This window comes from Sparus aurata, chromosome 1, assembly GCF_900880675.1.
Source record: "Sparus aurata chromosome 1, fSpaAur1.1, whole genome shotgun sequence".
In the NCBI taxonomy this organism is placed as follows: domain Eukaryota; kingdom Metazoa; phylum Chordata; class Actinopteri; order Spariformes; family Sparidae; genus Sparus; species Sparus aurata.
The window spans coordinates 37,010,751-37,027,104 of NC_044187.1; the positions used below are offsets into that span (position 1 = coordinate 37,010,751).

The window sequence follows — 16,354 nt, forward strand, 5'->3', positions numbered from 1 at the left end:
TATGATGTAAGTTTAAAGCTTAAAACTGCATTTTAATTACAAGATGGTATTTTGTTTTCTTTCTTTTTATTTATTCGACAGTGTACATATTAAGCCATAATACACAACAAGGGGGTTTCCACACAAAATAGACTGGGCTGGGTGGGGTTGCACAATGACTTGTTTCGACATCAACATTGTGATGTGCTCATGTGCTATATTAATAATAACACCACAGCAATATCCAATCTAACAAGTTAACTTGGCCCTTTCGCATGTCAGATGTGTTTTATATGTTGCTGATTTTGAATTTTTTTTTTCCAAGCTGAATGTTAAAATTTCTGCCAGGCAGTGCCTGTAACTATGTTGACTTTTGCCTTCTGTGACATCAAGATATCACATGTCAGTTTTTTTTTTTTTTTTCCCGTGCAGCTGTAGCTTGTTGTGTCAGTGAGAAAGTTTTCAGTTTTTACCAGAGATCCTGACAGTCATCTGTTCTAGAAAGAAAATAAAATATAACAACTCTCTTTCAAGCTTTATCAGAAACACCTCTAACTTTAATCCCTGCTTCAAAATGTGGAGAGTATTGTAACTACATAGCATTTCAGCTTATCAATATGGAAGAGTATTTTTTTTTTTACCAATAAGCAAACATGGTGAAATGGTTTATATGTCTGATTTATAGAGCTAACCCAAAGTTAAAATGAACTTAAGACAACCGAGGCACAGCTGATGAGTAATTTATGGTGCCAAATAAAAGATGAACAAATACAAGCCAAACAACTATTGGCTGAGTGACTCTAGAATTGCTTCCCGTCTGAAAACAGTTTTCTTCCCAAATATCTTCATTATAATTTGTTTCAAAGGGTGTTAAGGCTGTCGTGTTAGCTATGCAGAGAGATTCATGTAAGGTATTGGGCCACCAAACATATTTATCAAATAAAGGGGAAAGAAAACAGCCAGGTGCAGAAGAGCGCACAGATAGAGGTTCATGAAATGTATTTGTTTGGTGACCACTGTAAGGCATGTCATTAATGGAGAGATCAAAATTGCATCTAGGCAGACAGGCTCATAGGGTAGGGAAACGAGCAAGGCTGGGATGCAAATGGAGCTAGGGCTTCCACAGCCTTCCTGAGGTTGCAGAAAGAAGAAAAATCCAACCGAATATTATCATTATATCTTATCTTTAAATTAAAGTTTTGTTTTTTTTTACGAAAATTACAAAAAAGAGAAAGAAAGAAATAAGAAAGAAAGAAAGAAAGAAAGAAAGAAAGAAAGAAAGAGACACAACATTTTGCGTTCCATTACATCTCCCCATACAACTTACAACACTTACATGGATTCACATTTTATCTCAATTTTGTCCTAATAATGAGCTGGAACTTGAACTTGAGTAGCATGGTAATGTTTTATAGTGTAACCAGTCATTTTCATTTTTTTTTTAACTACTGTGGTTCAGTACCATGAGCTCAATCAGGAAATCATGTGACGCAATCAAATCATGAACCGCTTTTTTTTTTTTTTTTTGCTGTATTGTAGAGCAGTGAAATCTATGATTGTATTTCTAGATTCACTGTGGGATTTTCTGATGTGAAATTTAGTGTCAGTAATCGTGTTGTTACATGTGTTGTTTTCGTGTGTTATGGAACTCCCCAGCCTGAAATTAGAAACGGCTGAGAAGGAGGAGTGGTGAGTGGCTTCCTACCAATATCCAACACATTTGTGTGAATCATTTGATTTGAATGTAACACTTTATTCGACTTTTCACTGATACTGTCATATTTAAGCACTCACAGGAACAAAAGAGAATGTCCCCATGCTCACTCACCCACCTTTATAAGCTGTCATTAGACTGGCAGGGAAGATTCTTCTTCTGTGAGGGTTTGATCAACAATGATTACACCTGAATCACTTTTATTGATATTTAAAGGCTATAGTTTGTAGTGGTGTTGGATTAACCCAACAATTTTTGGGGGTGCCTGACCCTCTTGTTTTTATTTTGCTTTTCTACCCAATTCTAGCAGTCAGCATCAACTGGCATACATCATTTGATTTGGGAAACACTTACGTTTCACTCTTACTCATTTAAATTCCCAATTTTACCTTTGCTTTGTCCAAGACTGCATGAATTTATCAGAATTAAAATAAAAAACAAACAAACTGGGGTTTAGTTAACAATTATTTTTAACTGTGTACTCTGAAATACTATTATTATTATTATCATTATTATTATTATTAGTAGTATTATTATTATCATTAATATTATCATTGTTATTATTATTATTATTATTGTTATTATTATTATCATTATTATTATTATTATCATTAATATTTAAAAAAATATGCACTTGGATGTTTCAGACTTCCATTTTTTATTTATTTTTTTTCCCCCCAGAGGATGAAACTAGAGGATTCCCTTGATGAATCACTGGTGCAGAAAGTTATGGCGTATTAGCATTTACCACAGAACCCCTGATTGCCCAAACGAGACATTTGTATTACAGTATTGAGCTCATGCACTCCACTTTACTTGGCTTTTCAAAGTTAATCGATAGGATTAGTGGTTCAAAAGTTAAACATTTTAGAACAGTAGCTGTTTTATCTGCCACCGACTGTCCAGGTCTTTGTGGACTACATAGCATTACGTATCCAATTTTCTGCCATATATATCATATTGCGTTGCATTACATTTCTACAAATGTTATTTATTCCAGTCATTCAGAGTCTATTTAATAACACAAGTTTCGGAATTCAAAAGAATGAAGGGAAAAATAGGGTAAAAGTAACCAACATTTAGTTTGCTGGCAGAAAAAAAACAGTTGAACCTATGAAAGAACATCTGACTGTCTTCTCCATGCATTAAACAGTTTCACTGTAGTGGTCTATTTTTTAGCAGCAGATTGATACACATTTGGTGCCCTAGTGGGTATTTCCAGGATATGGATAATATGTGTTGAATTAAGTCTAAATATACTATAGTCTCTGTGTTCATGGCAATGAAAGAACCTGTCACCCAGTGCAACATTGTGGCTCACTGGCGTGTTTTAATAGTTTTGGATTAGAGTGTAGCTCTGGAGGAATAAAATTTACAAGGCTTTATGATACTTTTTAGAAAGATAAATTCATTGTTGATTTTGGAATTTCCATTGAATCTGTATACAATTAGAAAAGGCTTATCACACTACTTTTACAAAATGATTATCCAAGGTTTAGCTCAAACTAACCCCAAATACAAAGTATGAAATGTTAAACACCAAGCCACAAAGCGACCTTTGGACTCTGACCACATAATTTGTGTTTTCTTGAGAAGTAATGCTCTCAACAATGCTGACTGCCTTAAAGACTTTGAACAAACAAGACTGTTATCATTCTCATACCTGTGTTCAAGTGTGTATGAGTATATCTGTGTATGACACACATAGGGCGTGCGACAAAATGCTGGTATCTGAGGACCTGGGAATGAGAGCAAATAAAAGCAGACCACACCTGCTCTGGTGTTCTTCAAAAACATAACATGAATCCAGCCATCTCCTCAAAATTACTCATTTGCAACAGCAAATCTGCTGACCAGATTATGTTTTTTTTTTTTTTCAATTAAAATAAGAATGTTGTTAAAATATCTCCCACATTGCAAATAAAATATGACACTACATGTTATTTCCACACTGAAAAAGCACACCCTGAGCTTGACTAAATGTGTTTTAGAACCTTTCATTACCATTTTTTCCCTGTCACTACATGATGGGGGTGCACAGCTTGTTTAAAAACCGGTATTTACAGCTATGTTGGTAAGAGCTGTCCGAACACAGTCATACAGACAGGCAAACCAATCATGCTGCAAAGAACTCAATGGGATCTGCAGTACTAACATGGACACACAATTCAACGATAAAGTCATGGCAAGAAAATGTTAATGATACTAATAAGTCAACATTTGGTATTAAGCTTGGAGGAAATTACTCACTGTAATGTGGAAGGTTACACGTACCTAATTCAGAGTATAAAATGTGTTGTTCTTTTTCTCCACAGTGCTTCATCACCTTCATCTACACTACTATTTTCCTCATGGGGAAACTCGTTTTATCGCATTTCTGGATGGAGCACATCACAGTGCAACTAGTAAGACCAATCCATCTCTTCAGTCAAGCCATGTTAGAGTCAAACAGAATTTTGTGACTTAAGGAGGGTAACACACTGAGCTCACTGCAAAAGGAGTGTGTGTCTGTGTGTATTTGCATGTCTGTAACTGGCTGGTGCGTTATGTTTTTGGAGCTTGCCCATCGAATGCTGCGCCAGGTACTATTTTGCACAGCAGGCTGCCCAGTGTGTATTTCCTTTTTTATTTGGCCAAATGTATTATCACATGTACACACGCATGCACGCACACGCACACGCACGCACACCCACACCCACACACACACACATTTGCCTCAGTGTTTTTGAGAATTCACATGGCTTACACACAAACACATCAGTCCTTTTCTGTCAAACACACATCTGCATTTTTGCTTTCACTTACTAGGCAGCGCTTGAGCCTGTTTATTGATGTTTACCCTGATCATTAAGTCTGAAGGTTTTTAAAAATATATATATTTTATGTATATTTTTTAATGCAATGAATTATGCCAAAAATGAGTTTGAATTCCTGAGTCTTATTTTCTCATTTAGAAGACTGCGCTGGCTTAAATGCAATCTGAACACTCTGCTAAGGAGAAAGACACATTTCAAGAAAATGCATTATTATTACTACTATCACTGCTAACAATTCATTGCTATGTATTACAGTGAGAACGTGTAAATAATTGAATTAGTTTTTACTTCAAATGTAAAGAAAATCTTTGGCATGCATCATCCACAGCTGCACTGGTATGTGTTAGTTGAAAAGTACTAACATTCAGGTGATAAGATGAGGCTCAATAATACAACTAAAACTGTACATACCATACTGTCTATTATATACAGTATTGTCATGTGTATGGGGGCTCCATCGTACTCACTTATCAGCCTAAATTGCTTTCTCATCGGGTAATGAGTTTAACTGTGTAGGCCCTGTGTAATGCTTTCACAGGTTCTGCCAAGTACTGAGAAACTGGAAGAGTTACTCCTGACAACTGACCTACACACTTCATGACAGTAGCACTCTCCCACCAGCTTCACTCACTGTATACATCATAGGTCACTCAACTGGAGAATGGTGCAGGCCTGAAAATGTAGGTTCAAGCCTGAGGCGTTCAGACTCTGCCTGAGATTGACAGCTTATGCAATTCTTTTGCACTTGCCCAACTTAAACCTGAAGCCAGTTACAAGACACCAACAATCCCTTACTTGCTCTCAATAGCCACTACGCACCAATCAAGAGTCATGTTTGCCCACAGAAAAAAAAAAAAAAAAAAAAAACCCAAAACATCCCACCCAATTAGGAAGATTAAACAATTAAAAAATACAGGGTTTGGAAAAAATATCATGAACACCTGTACAGTTTAATGCAATTCAGCGCAGATGGACACTAAACTACAGGCACAAAAATAAATTAAGGACATAGTTTCAACAGCACTTTAATTTGTATCAACACTGATGACTTGTATTCACATGCATAAGGGCTTACTGAAAAAAAATGGACTCACCATGTGTCAGATGACAGTCAAACCAATTATGACCTCCAATCCTTGAAAATGGTACATAGTTCACTGTTTGTTTATGGATGGCCATCAGAAAAAAAGAGTAAATGAAATGAGGGATGACTGCTATGTTTGTGTTTGTTAAGTGTATGATAATGCTAAACATTAATATGTGTTTCATTTGGTATTTAGGACACTGACAATAGAATATATGTAGCAGATGTGAGAGAAAAGGAGTCATGTAAATTTGCAAAAACAGGCTATGGTCCAGACAGTAAAATATTAATCTATGTCAAAAATCCCTAATTGACATAATCACCTTTATTTTCTCTACTGGAACACTTTACTCACACTCACTTTCATTTATGCATGCACACACACGTCCATATGCAAACACTTAGACACCCACTGACACGCCACAATCTGACTTACTGACACACTGACACAACACATCTGGGGACATTTCTTAAGGAAAATCATGCAGATTTATTCCTCCTATGGGTCAAAAGAGAGAGAACCCTTGGGAGAGAAAGAGAGAGGGAGTGAAGGAGGTAAGAATGAAAAACAGGGAGCAAGCCATAGAAAAAGAATGAATGGAAAAGTGAAGTACGGAATAAAAAACAACAACAGAGCGACAGAAAAAAGTAAGGCTGTTGTACAAGACTTTTAGCCTGTGAGAAGCTGTCCATGTACATGAATACCCTGGAGCCCCTTTGACACACACACACACACACACACCCACACACGCACACACACACACACACACACACACACACACACACACACAGAGCATGGCCTGTGGTCAGGCTGTGTGATGTGTACCATAGAGTGAAAGAACAGGTGTGTATTCAAGCGAAACCTCTCTCCGTGTCACTGTCAGTGTTTGTGCATGTGTGTGTGTGTGTGCTGAGTGTAGCTTTGGCTAAGGGTTATGCACTTATGTACATTCAATGCCAGTGTGTACTCAACAACAAGCATTAATCTGTCTCTGTCAAACACACACGCATATTATGCAAAAGCTTTGTCAATGCCTCAGTAATCTATGGCCTATTTAATGACAGTAAACAAACCCTTTGTCTTTGTATCCCTCTCTCTCCTCTCTCTCTCTCTTGCACACACACACACACACACACACACAGACACAAGCTTTCACATGACTGGAAAAGTGTTGGGACAAGCCAATGTCATCCCTCTGAAAGTCAGTTCTATCCCCTTTAAATCGGCCCTACCCCTCAGGGCTGAGAGAATGTCCACATGTCTTGCCAATGAGAACATGGCTGCGGACATGGAGGGTTCTCAGTAAATTTATCATTTCGATTTTATTTTGTCATAAAGTTTTCCTCTCTTTTACACTTTGATGTAATGTCTTTTTCGGGTATTGATGATGTTTGAAAGGGGACATATCATGAAAACTTTTCAGAGCTTGGGCACATATATCTAGTGCCTGACAAACCCACAAACTGTGAATTAAGACATCGTAGTTCTGTTTGGGCTGCCTAGGTCAGACAACGTGAGATTCAGTGATCCATTCAGATAGCCTTCTTCTGAGGGTCATTTGAATAATACTGCCCCCAATTTGAGTATCTCTAGCAACAGCTTGATAGCTCCCTGTACAATGGACCACTAACACGAGCATGTCAGCTGTTCTGTTATTGGCTGGACAGACCAGCACTGTTTTAATGAGGGACCACTGACTTTCAGCATTTAAAAGTGATGCAAAGGTGATATGGAGCTAGGAGATACAGACAGGAGCTGCTCTATTGTTGGCTGAAAGAATCAGTCCAAAAGTCCTCATCTACATACATCTGAGGATGCCAATACCCAGTAGATTAATTTTTGTTGGAACTTTGATGGAATGGTCCTCACAACGACTGGAAAGCTGTTGAATTGAGTCTGTTTTTTTTGTGCGCTTGGATGGCTGTTGTATATCACAGGCTCCAGGTTACGTAGATTTTGGTTTATTGTTTTTATGTAGATCAGCTTGTTGCATCAGGCTTTAGCATGTTGCTCGGCTACTGTTGCTACTCCCAGTCTGGGGCAATGCTTTGGCGCTGTGGCTCATTTTGCTTAGGGATCTTTATTTGTTAGTTGTTGCTGCTGTGTGTGATACACTTGATAGACATGCTATGAAGAGAAGAAAATCTGTAAAAATTTAAAAGAGACGGACAAACTGCAGGAATTTAAATATATATAACTGTGTGTAACATTGATTAGCACCCAGCAGTTTGCTTTCTAATACTGGACACAGACTGTTATAAAGCTAAGCATTAGTGGCCTGCTGGACAGGGAGGCTGACAGTTCTGTCACAGTCAGGTGTACACCCACATATCCAGGTCAGTTCATTACACCAAGACAATAAGACTACAGAAGTGCTTCAGTTATTGATTTAGATGAAGTCGGACATGATATTGTGCCTATGACCTGTCATCATTGTATATTAAATACAGCTGTGTTTACTTCTTGACTAAGACTTACAGACAACCAGTGTTGGGAATAACGGCGTTAGAATAAACGGCGTTGCTAACAGCGTTAGCGTTTTTCAGTAACGGGTAATCTAACTAATAACTATTTCCATCGTTACAACGCCGTTACCGTTACAGACTATTAAATGTGGCGCGTTACAAACTGAAGCTGATCATTGAAGCTGTTGTCATCCGACTCGGCTTTCAGCCACCGGAGCTGCAGAGCTGTTTTTTTTCCTCCGGTGAGGGAGGAGGGAGGGGCAAGACAACCGCATAAGTGATGATGATTGGCTCTAACGTTGAGTGAGAGTTCTTAAGCCAATCAGTGGCAATGTTTGGTTTACACACAAGCCTCACACACACAAACTAGTGATGGGAACGCAGTCCTTTTACTGTACTGAATCTCTAGAATCCGTTCATTAAAATAATTCGTTCAAAAGATTTGTTCACCGAATCGTTCAGTGCTCTCCAACTCCCTGAACTGATAAGCAGCCAAACGATCCGTCATTCAGTTCATGATTCAGCCCTGAGGTTCACGTTCACTTACTGAGGGGCGGTGCGTTCACGGACTATAGTACACAATCATTCGCGGGAGACGCAGCGCTGCTTTGACTGGTATACATGCACTAAAATTATTACACGGTGAAAGTGTCCTCTGTGCACAGTAAAATCACTTAACATGATGCTACACGGATGTCAGCAACACAGCGCTAATTTTAGCAGTATGGTTACTGAACGTGAATCAATCCTGTGCCCTGAGTGAGTGAGTGAGTGACACCACGCCACTTTCAACACAGTAGGTGAACGAGAATCACGTCCTCAGCGACGCAAATCATGAGTGAGTGACAGCGCGAAAGTGATTCACGTCCTGGCGTTCCTCGTTCGTGAACGACCTGTCGAGGACGTGAATCACCTCTGCCCTGAGTGAGTGACACAGCGCCACTTTCAGCACAGTACGCGAACGAGAATCATCACGTCCTCAGCGACAGTTCTCTGTGTGCAGTAGGTTCGCGAATCATGAACGAATCACAGCGCAAACGTGAATCACTTTTGCGGGTCTGGGCGGCAGAAATAGTGACGTAAGGGTAAGAGCGGGAACATCTGGTGACGCAACCAGGAAATGCTCTGAAGGCTAGACCGTCCCATTTAACAACAGGTGATGTGGCCTTCGAAGGTCTCTCTGAAGGACTCGCCTTCAAATGCCGCAAAGGCTGGGTCCTTCGAAGGCTGCAGAACCTGAATAGTGACACAGCATGTGACTTTGGTACCAAGAATGAAAGAACCAAAAAAATCCAACAATATGGAAGGAAAAAAAAAAAAGGGAACGGCATCTTCCAACACCATTTACATGAAATATGGCCAATATCAAGCAGTCAGGTTTTGCCTCTTGGGGTAGAATGTCTGTGTCTAGTGAGAAAACAACCTTAGCTGGGGGATCCACACTAAGTCCTGCTGACTGAGCGCTTTTACATTGAAAATAAAAGGAGATGGGAAGCCGTAAGATAGAGCCATTCACACACACACACACACACACACACACACACACACACACACACACACCCTAGCTATATGCGCATATGTCTATGTAAATACACCGCTTATTGTTCTCCAAGGCAGTTCATCTCCTCTATCACCAGCTTTATGTTGTCTGGTGCTCTGGTTTCTGTCATCATTATAGCACTTACTGTTACTTCACATGCTGCACTCCTACATCAATATCTGTAACACCTTGGGTTATTACAGAAAAAGCATCTAAAACTCTGCCCAAACAAAAGCAAGAAAATCACTTTTTAACTCACTGACAATTTCAAAGGCATTCTGTAATATTAATGTCAGTGTAAACACTAACATTGCATTATTCTGGAAGAAATCTAAATGGAGACAAAACATATTTGAAAATCAATGCCCACAGCTGGATTTCATAATATCTGTACTAGGCTCTAAATTTGGCATGATATCTTTTCAGTTTTGGCAAGACAAATCCTTTTGACACATTCAACCACAATTGGAGGCAAACACCTTTTTAAATAACAGTAAGTTGTAGTGTGGCATTGTCATACATTAATTTGCCCTTATTAACTAAATTAAAGTGAAACTCTCGCTAAAAAGCAACCAAGGCTTTATTTGTGATTGAATATGAGTCAAACCTTCGTGTAAATGCATAATTACGATGACAGGGGCACTTTTAAGATTTACCGTAGTTTTGTTTTTGTCTTTGTTCAAGCTAATTTTCAATGGAGTGCTATGGGCACTTTTACGCTAGCATCGAAATCGCTATTTTTAAAGCACTAAAAAGGCTCAACACAACGTGAAAGTTTGCTTGTAGTATCACCAGGGCAGTTGCTGGGAATTCTGGGCCCCCTGAAAGAATATCGGTGTGGGCCCCTCTACCCCATTCATTGCCACCTTCAATTTTCTTGTTTTTCAGTATTCTTGACGGTGCCTGGTATAATACAACCAATTTGTTTCCTTTTTTACGATTAACAACTTAACAAGTCAGAGTATTATTATGTAAATTATGTATAATTAGTTGTCTTATTCTCATTTCACTGATTTGCAACACGTTATTACACCACTCAACAAACAGGTAGTGGGTCACTAATAAACCAAAACAGCCAACCAGTGTCTACATCACTCACTCACCATCAAAGGCATCATTGGTCTGCTGGGCTGAGCGACTGCTGTGAGGTCAAACTCAAATGAAGCAGCCACTGCTGATTCTAGTGCAGCAGAGCATAAAGGTTTATTGTTCCATTATATATATTGTAAACATTATATGTTATGTTTCATGGAGAAACTGATGCAGAACTAACCTATTCTTGGACAAAATCTAAATGGGCTTCTTAGTACCATAGCTCTATGTGGACAGCTTCACTTTACCAGGCAAAAAAATATTCTTAAACCATTCAAAAGTCGGTGTAAACTGTCCACAACTCTAAATAGTCTTTTTTTACTTTGTTGTCAGCTATTATAGTGTCTTTTATTTTATACTGCTATGAAAACAAACAAATCTTTGAACATTTAACTTTTTTGTATTTAGGCTATTCAAATGTCCCACTAATAACACATTTTACAAGACCACATTGAACACATCATGATAACGTAACTGACCTTCGTGAGATGCTCATAATTACTGAGTAGAACTTGAATGCGTCGTAATACAATTCAATGCAGCCTCTGAATGGGCGCATACTGGAGCACTGTCCGACAGTGATATGTGTGAAACACACAGTCACTGTAGTAGCCCCTAAATTAGTCACGCTCAGTTATAGCTACTCTAGGAACCGTTGCTCTACAATGAGCTGGCGACTTGTCCAGAGTGTAGCACAGCCAGATGACAGCTAACGTAGGCTCCAGCCTGCGCCCCGTCAAAGGTAATGTTACAGACATTAAATTAATGAACAAGTAGGCTAATTATTTCAGCCGCCCTCGGTAGTTTTACTGTCACCATTCTTAGAAAATAAGATGTTGATGTCCTGGGCCCCTGCTCTGCTGCTCCTACTCCTGGCCTCCTTCTCAACTCTCTTCTGGTGTCCGGACTTGTGCTTTTTGGGGGGCATCCTAACCCTGCTGGAGTTCACTCGCGCTCACTTAATTCCGATGAGGAAGAACCATGGGAAGAACGAACCGCGGTGTGGACCAAACCATTTTTAAGAAGGGACCAAGGGGGTTATTGAAATAATTAAAATTAGAATGTTGTATGACTTGTGGCTTTGTTTTAATTCGGATTCATTCGTATGAATATATATTAGTTCGGTGTATGCATAACCATTTTGTCATAGAGGCTACTGGGGGCTGTGTGTGGGCCCTATAGCGTGCTGTGGGCCCTTAGAATTGTCATCACCTTTCCCCCCTATACAAAGGCGCTGAGTATCACCAGGGTCTCTACACATGAACATGAGCATTGAAAACATTATTTGTGTACGCAGAGTTTACTTAAAAGAAAGTTTTTGAACTACTCACCGTTAGCAGTAGCACCTCCACTCCACTGGTGGATCGACACTTTTTGTCTGCCATGACGGCGGCGCGCTGGAGGTGCTACTGCTTACGTGAGTTGTCCAAAAACCTTCTTTTTAGAAACAATGTTCTCAATGCTCGTGTTCATGTGTAGAGACCCTGGTGATACTACGTGCAAAGTTTCATGTTGTGTCAAGCCTTCTTAGTGTTTTAAAAATAGCGATTTTAATGCTAGCGTAAAAGTGTCCCTGCACCCCCTTGTAAATTAGCTTGCCCCAAAACGAAACTGCGGTAAATCTTAAAAGTGCCTCTTTCATCGTAATTATGCATTTTATAGAAGGTTTGACTCATATTCAAACACAAATAAAGCCTCGGTTGCTTTTTGGCGAGAGTTTCACTTTAATAAGACATTTGACTGAAGGGGGCTGTTTAATTAAAGACACATCTGAGAAATTTTTGTTGAAGTTGAACAATGTTGTGCATTCGCACTTAAGCATTCTAATATACTTTTATTTAAATATTATCAGTGAGTCAGTGAGCTAAAACCTTGGATAACCTGAAGATGTTCTACAGGCTCTAACCCTTTGGAAAAAAAAACAGGTCACAGATCAGTGTGTTTTGCTAGTAGAGGCTGATGTAGCCTTGGACTTCTAGTCTCATGTTGAGATATGGAGCAGGCTATAGAGCTAAGTGTGGTAAACCCACTTGCCTTTTTTTCATTTTGAAACTTATTGTCTTGACCCAACCCACTCCCATCTCCAGGTAATCAAATATTGACGCATTGTCATGCCCCTCGGCATGTTATCGAGGTTACCCTTAAGTATCAGCGTGAGATGAAGCAGGCTTTAAGCTAACTCTGATGCAAACCCATCCATGCCAATAGTAGACACTCATACAAACGAAAGCAAAGTACGGATCAACGAAAACACAAGGAACAAAAAAACAAAACATACAACATGGAAACATGGGGAGACACTGGAGAAAACACAGGTGTGAAACTCAGGGTGGCAACACCTGAGAACACGCAACGATCTGACAAAGATAAGACAGAGAACAAAGACTATATACACACACACACTAATAAGGGGATGAGGCACAGGTGGAGTGAGGTGGGAAAAGGACAGGTGAGGGAAAGGAATGGAAAAACACTGGAAGGAGGGAAAATCACAGAGAGGGAGGAACTGAAAAGCAATGGTGACTAAATCAGTGCCACAAGCTGTTGTGTTTAGCTTCATTCTAGTATTGTTTTAAGATCAAGATTCCTATCGTGCATTTACCTGTGTGAGCTCATTCCTGTATGAGTTTGTCGTCTCATATTATTTCTCTGTTTTGCTTCGTGTACAGAACCTCCAGCGCCTCCCCACTCAGGCTTCCTGCTCCACTGGCTACCTGAGTTTTCTCCAACACTGTTCCCGGACATCTCTGCTTGCCTGCCAGCCTGCCTGCCGATCTCACCTGCTAGTTTCCTCCACAAACTCTATGTGCCAAAATAAATCCCTTTACACCCAGACTTAAGCCCCCGATCTTTGCATTTGGGTCCAGAAAAGAACCGCAACATAACAGGGATCATGACAGAACCAATCTATACACAGAGGGTGTCATTTTTCAACAGCAGTTCCACTGTGCAATCAATATTTCCTTCAAAATGAGCAGTCAAGGCAAAACAGTTGTCTATTGCCAGTTTAAATATTTTTTTTTTAACTTAAAAATGTTCACAACACCTAGTTCATTAGTTACACAGAACTTTACGTACAATTCCATAAACTAGAATAGTACAAGGCCTTAAAATGAGTACTTAAGTAAATTGCTAAATATAATAAATGCTAGATACAAAATCAAACATATAAAATATATAATTTAGGATTGCACAGCTTTGGTTGAAAGTATACACTGAGTGCTTGTCAGTAATTTTTCTTTTTTCTTTTCCACATACAGTGCCTGTAAAAAGTATTCACCCCCTTAATTGTTTTCCCATTTAATTGCTTTTATAAATGGAATCATGGTCAACATGCAACAAATATACAAAACAAAAAAAATACAAAAAACAGAAACTTTTTAATGTAAAAAAAAAAGTAGAAATGCATAAGTATTCACATCCTTTAAAATTAACTGACCGAATTCAACCATCCAATTGATGCTAGTGGTCTCACAATTATGCAATGGAGATCACCTGAATGCAATGAAAAATAACTGAAGGAATATGACAGATGTGTACGTCTGCCTAGAGTTGGCCATCCTCACAAACTGAGTGACCGTGCAAGAAGGAGACTAGTGAGGGAGGCCACCAAAACACCTGTACATACACACTCTACATACAACAACATCTACCTGGGTTCTTCACCAACTAAAGCTTTATGGGAGAGTGACAAAGAGAAAGCCACTGTTGAAGAGAGCTCATTAAATCTCAACAAGAGTTCACTCAAAGACATGTGGAAGACTCCAAGGTCAACTGGAAGAAAGTTCTCTGGTCTGATGAGACCAAAATGGAAACAAAACAAATCACCACAAACACACCATCTCCAGCATGAAGCATGGTGAAGGTACCAATAATCATTCTCATTTGAGTCAAAAAGGACACACTACTACGTTGTTTAGTTTATTCAGATTTGTCTGTTCATACTTATCATGCAGGGAATTTTGCCAAGTGTTCATGATTCTCACAATCTGTTCTCCTCCACAGCATCAGGGTTGGAAAAGGAGATGATGCCTGGTGATGCCTTATATAGTGGCTAAAGAGGTTAGGTTCAGGTATGTTGATGGTGGAAGAAACAACCTTTAAGTAGGTCAGGGATATGTTTTATATAGGGATGAAAATAACTTGTTATAATTACTTTAAATGAAAAGTATATGCAATCACTGATGTAATCAGCTGTTGGTTGGTCAAGAGGTAGGGGCTCGACAGTGATAAGCCTCTGGCCAACAAGGCTTTGCAAGTCAGTCTGAGGGTGGCTGTAAACTGGACCAGTAGGTGACATTTGTGTGACACATTTTTGCTTTTTTTCTTTTGACCTCAAAGTTTTGATTTTCACTGTTTATCCTATCTTTTTTTTGTAACAAAGCCCACACCTTGGTTCAATAGAGAATGTGTGGCTGTTCACACCTGATCCGTGCACTCGACAGAGCTTGAGCAGTTTTGCAAGGATGTAGTAAAATTGGAGTGTCCAGATGTGCAAGCCTGACTAAGACCTATACACGCAGACTGAGTGTTGTGATTGAGGCCAAAGGTGCATCTACTAAATACTGACTTGAAGGGGTGAATACTTATACAACTATTTCTTTTTTTTTTATATTAATTGTCATTACTTTGTAGAAATCTGTTTTTTAACTTTGATAGTAAAGATGGGTTTTTTTTAGATTTTGTGTATGTTGACCATGTTTCCATTAATAAAAAACAACAAAACAGGAAAACAATTAAGGGGGTGAATACTTTTTGTAGGCACTATAGGCTACATTTTGCAATAATAAACCGTGCCTAAGGATTTGAAAGGATCTGTGCTGAATCATTCATAAACCACACACCTGACTTTAAAATGGCTGTTCACTTTTCACAATGATACTATAAAAACTGCAAATTAAACATCACACTAGCTGTGACACCCATCAACATGTTCATGTTCTCAGCCATGACTACTTCAGCTCAGCATTCAACACCACTCTGCATCTGGATATTGGACTTTCTCACAAACAGACTCTAGACAATTCGGATTGGCAGTCACACCTCCTCTACGTCAGTGCTCAACACTGGAGCCCTCGCCCCGGACTGTGTGCTCAGCCCCCTCCTGTTCACACTGAACACCCATGACTGCACTCCCAGACATCAAAGAATGTCAACTGTGAAGTATGAGGACGACGCCACCATCATCTGCTGCATTATAAACAAAAATGAGAGCTCATATCAGATGAGAATCAACAATTTTGCAGAGTGGTGCACAGAGAACAGACTTCTGCTCAATGTTAGCAAAACCAAGGAGCTAATTGTTGATTTTATAAAAAAGGAGGCAAAGACATCTACATCAGTGGAGCTGAGGTGGAGCAGGTGAACAGTTTTAGGTTCCTTGGAATCACCATAACATAAAACATCTTGGACCTCACACATCACCACTCTTAAAAGAGCACATGAAGGCTCTACTTCCTATGGAAACTTAGGAAGGCTAAATGCTGGAGCAAATTCTGTCAAAATTTACAGAGTAGCAGTGAGAGCATCCTGACTGGAAACATCACAAACTGGCGTGGTTCATCCCAGCCCAGGACAGGAAGGCTCAACTGCGGGTGATTTAAACCACCAGAACATCACTGATACCATCTACAGATCATCAGTGTCATCCGTAATGTGAGATG

The 16,354-nt window shown here is 39.4% G+C and overlaps 1 protein-coding gene and 1 long non-coding RNA gene across 2 annotated transcripts in view; one reads left to right on the forward strand and one right to left on the reverse strand.

The window, feature by feature from the left end:
• The window catches only part of LOC115588137 (uncharacterized), a 16,074-nt gene extending 1,779 nt beyond the window's left edge, over positions 1-14,295 (forward strand). Inside the window, exons 2-3 of the long non-coding RNA XR_003985276.1 lie at positions 4,009-4,098; positions 13,361-14,295. This is a non-coding gene — a long non-coding RNA (uncharacterized LOC115588137). The remainder of the gene's footprint in view (positions 1-4,008; positions 4,099-13,360) is intronic.
• The window catches only part of LOC115588090 (teneurin-3), a 742,469-nt gene that overhangs the window by 324,722 nt on the left and 401,393 nt on the right, over positions 1-16,354 (reverse strand). The gene's annotated exons all lie outside the window — the stretch shown is intronic.